Source organism: Pinus tabuliformis, chromosome 9 (assembly GCF_031772625.1).
Source record: "Pinus tabuliformis cultivar Carrire ecotype Pingquan chromosome 9, CPIR1, whole genome shotgun sequence".
Lineage (NCBI taxonomy): Eukaryota > Viridiplantae > Streptophyta > Pinopsida > Pinales > Pinaceae > Pinus > Pinus tabuliformis.
This window is the reverse complement of record NC_142307.1, coordinates 578,311,439-578,315,465: the sequence shown is the minus strand read 5'-3', so window position 1 is coordinate 578,315,465 and position 4,027 is coordinate 578,311,439. Positions and strand designations below refer to the sequence as shown.

The 4,027-nt window shown below is 46.7% G+C and overlaps 1 pseudogene; it reads left to right on the top strand.

Moving 5' to 3' along the window:
• Positions 1 to 2,256: 2,256 nt before the first annotated feature.
• Positions 2,257 to 3,319, top strand: LOC149149870 (UDP-glucose flavonoid 3-O-glucosyltransferase 7-like; annotated as a pseudogene).
• Positions 3,320 to 4,027: the final 708 nt, after the last annotated feature.

The following is a 4,027-nucleotide window of genomic DNA, read 5'->3' as shown; positions in this document are numbered from 1 at the left end:
CTCTCCCAGTCCCTTCCCCTCACCCTCTCCATCTCCCGCTCTCTCTCCCACTCTCTTTCCCTCTCTCTCTCTCTATCACTCCCTCTTGACATCCCCCTCTCTTGCTTTCTCTACCTCCCACTCCCCCCTCTCTATGCCCCTCTCTCTCGCCCTGTTCCTCGCACCCTCTCTCCCCCCACCTTCCTCCTTCCCCCCCTCTCTCTCCCCCTCCCTCTCGCTCACCCTCTCTCTCCCCCTCTCTTGTTTCTCCCTCTCTATCCCTCCCTCTCTCTCTTCCCTCCCTCTCCCTCTCTCTCCCGCTCACCCCTCCCCTCTCTCTCTCTCTCTCTCCCTATCTCCTTGTCCTCACTCCCTCCTCTCTCCCGTTATCTATCTCGCTCACCCTCTCCCTCTCCTCCACCGCCTCTCCCACCCTCTCCTCCTCTACTTCCTCCTTGCCCCCTCTCTCTCTCTCTCTCTCCCCTCTCCCCCAACCCTGCTCTCTTACCCTCCCGCTACAGCTCTCTAGTCTCTCTCCCCATCTCCCTCTATCTCTCCCTCCCTCATTGTCCCCCTCCCTCACTCTCTCCCCCTCCCGTCCCCGATCCCCCTCTCCCTCTCCCCCTCTCTCCCCCCACCTACCTATCTCTTCTCCTCTTCCTCCCCCTCTCATTCCCCATCTCCCCCACTCCCTCTCAATATCTTCCTCTCTCCCCCACGTCTCTCTCTCTCTCTCTCTCTCTCTCTCTCTCTCTCTCTCTCTCTTTCTCTCTCCCCCTCTCTTCATCTCACTCCGTCCCTCTCTCTCTCCCCCTCTCCCCCTACCCTGCTCTCTTCCCCTCCCCCTTCATCTCTCCAGTCTCTCTCCCTCATTGACCCCTCCCTCGCTCTCTCACCCTCCTGTCTCTGATCCTCCTCTCCCTCTCCCCCTCTCTCCCCCCACCTACCTATCTCTTCTCCTCTCCTTCCCCCTCTCATTCCCCATCTCCCCCATTCTCTCTCCATATCCTCCTCTCTCCCCCATCTCTCTCTCTCTCTCTTTCTCTTTCTCTCTCCCCCTCCCTTCATCTCACTCTGTCCCTCTCTCTCCCCTACCTCGTCCCCCCACTCTCTCTCTCACTCTCTCCCTTTCCTCCCTCTCCTTCTCCCCCTCTCCCTCTCTCACTCTCTCCCCCTCCCGCTCCCACTCTCCTCCTCCCACTCCCACTCACCCTCTCCCTCTCCGCCTCTCTCCCTCCACCTATCTCTCTCTCTACCCTTCTTCCTCCCCCTCTCCCTATCCTCCTCTCTCCCCCAACTCTCTATCTCACGCTCCTCGCCTGCTCCCCCCCCCCCCCCTCTACCTTTCTCCTCCTCTCCCCATCTCTCCCCCTCCCCCTCTGCCTCTCTCTCTCACTCTCTCCCTCTTCCCTTCCCTCCCACTCTCTCTGTTTGTCTATCTCTCTCTCCCCCCTTCTTGCCCTCTCTCTCTCCCCTACCTCCCCTGCCCACTCTCCCTCTGTCCCCTCCCCCTCTCTCTCTTTGCCTCTCTCTCTCCTACCCCATACTCTCATTACCTCTCTCGCTCTCATTATCACCATCATATCATCGAACAACCTAAAGCATGTCATTTAACAAACAAAAATATAATCACCATTATGATAATCATGTTATTTAACAAATACAATCCACATCATGTAGCAAACAAAAACATCTTATCAATTAAAAATAAAGAATCATCATATTATCTAAGAAAAACAACCATTTATATAATCTAACAAACAATAAAACAAATGCATAGATAAACATATACACATTAAACATGCAAAAAATGTCAACATCATATTATCTTTCAATGCAATCATATTATCTAATTAGCAAAAGCACAACCATCATATCACATAAACAAATAAAAATTACTTTCATTTAAAAAAACACATAAAATACACCAACATATACATATCATTACAAATAAAAAACAATGTCTATACATAAATATCAATGTCATGTCATCTAACAAATATATCATATTATAAAAAAAATACAATTTATGAGTAGATTTAATAAACAGTCACATCCATTTCACATATCTTATAAAAATAAAACAACTTTACTCATCAACAAATTATTTTATATCATCCAATTTCCTAAAAATAAATAATTACACATAATAAAATAATAAGCATCTAAACAAGAATCTACAATGAAAAGCTAACATACAACATAAAGACAATATAGACAGAAACAGAGTCACGGCGGCACAAACATTGACATACACCTGAGAGAAAAACTTCCAAAATGCGTCTACTGGCTTTACATGGCGCCGCGGTGAGCTATGTCACCACGCCCTTAAACGCTTCCCGGCTAGAAGCCGCAATGGTCGAATCTCAATCCGCTAGTTTGGATATTCGCTCTGTGCTCCTTACCATGCCCGCTCTTGGAGGCTTACCGGAGGGACGGGAGAAAACGGATGTTGTTCCCTTGGAGTTGATCGACTTACTTTTAAATTTCGTCGAGAAGCCCTTCGAACACTGGTTTCTCCAACAGTTCCAACAGAAACAAGAAGAAACGGCCCGTTCTCCGCCGGACATGCTGATGCTATGGACTCTGCAGATCCGTGAAAAGATGGTGTCCCGCGATTTCTGTACATGCGGGGTCTTCGCCCTGACGCTTCTCTACTCCGTGTGGGCTTCCATAACTCACAACGGGCTGCAGAAAGACGGGGACAACGTTGTTCTCAGTATGAATTTGCCGAGCCCTCTCAGATTGAAAAAGAATGAGATAGCTGCAAGCTTCTTTGAGCCCAACATGTCGAACCACATGAATTTACAATTGTTGAATCATTAATATATTTGAGCATCAACACTCAAGTCACTAGAGAAGTGTGACTAAGGAACCAATCCACCAAGATTTGCAGGGCAGGCGGGCAGAGGGAAAATGGCAGTCATCAGCGAGGACGAGCTGGTTCAGTAGCTGGATTCTCATGCGCCGCGCTCGGTTGTGTACGTTTCGATTCTTATCCGAGAGACAGACCATTGCTTTAGCGAGGGGCTTGGGAGCCAGCGGGCAGCGGTTGATTTGGGCCATCAAAGTCGAACCCAAATTCGAATCACCCACGACTGCAGATATGACAGTAGCACATATAGACACTCAAGCCTATATTCCCGAGGGTTTTGAAGACATAATGAAAAAGAAAGGGTTAGGGTTAATCAAATGGGGATGGGCTCCTCAGCTTCTTATTCTCTCCCACCAGTCTGTGGGTGTCTTCATGACCCACTGCGGGTGGAATTCAACGCTGGAGAGCTTCTCTGTTTCGTTGCAAACAGATGAGAGAAGAGGAGGATGTGAACAAAAAAAATGATAGAAGAGGAGGATGATAGAAGAGTAGAGCTAGAGAAACCACTTCCAGAAAATTTCGCTGCAAATACAGATGATAGAAGAGGAGGATGTGAACAAAAGAACTTCGAACAATTAGTTTAGAGGATGGATGCACCGCCCAACAACGTCCTCGTCTATTTTAAAACGGCATAAAGATTCCATCCATCGTATATCTCAAAAAAGCTGTGATCCGTTAAAGGGAGGATCACAAAATGCCTGATATGGTTTTCTTGAAATTTTCTTATGCTTTTCAAAAAATCCTCTAAATAACAAAAAAGCCTATACGCCTTTCGTGAAATTTTCCATTGCTTTTCCAGAAATTCTCTTAACTAAAATGATTGAGATGCTTTTCGAGAAATTCTCATTACATCCACGTTATTTTATCCACGTCGGTGCAAATTTAGAATGTTCAGCCTTGAATTTGAATTTTAATTCAAAGCGGAAACTTTGATACTCGGTAAATAGTACTTTATGTAATCTTGGGGCAGGCCTTTTCTGGTCCTCTGCTTTTGGCGGTGAGAAATGCAATTAATATTACAAGGCTGTCAGCGATTCAATTAATATTACAAGGTGAACGGGATACGTAGTGATCCTAGAAAGAGAGCTCAGTGATCTCTATTTCTATCTTAAAGCATTCAATATAATTGATCGTTTTCATTTAGCGTGAACATCTTCATTTAGCTTCAAAACC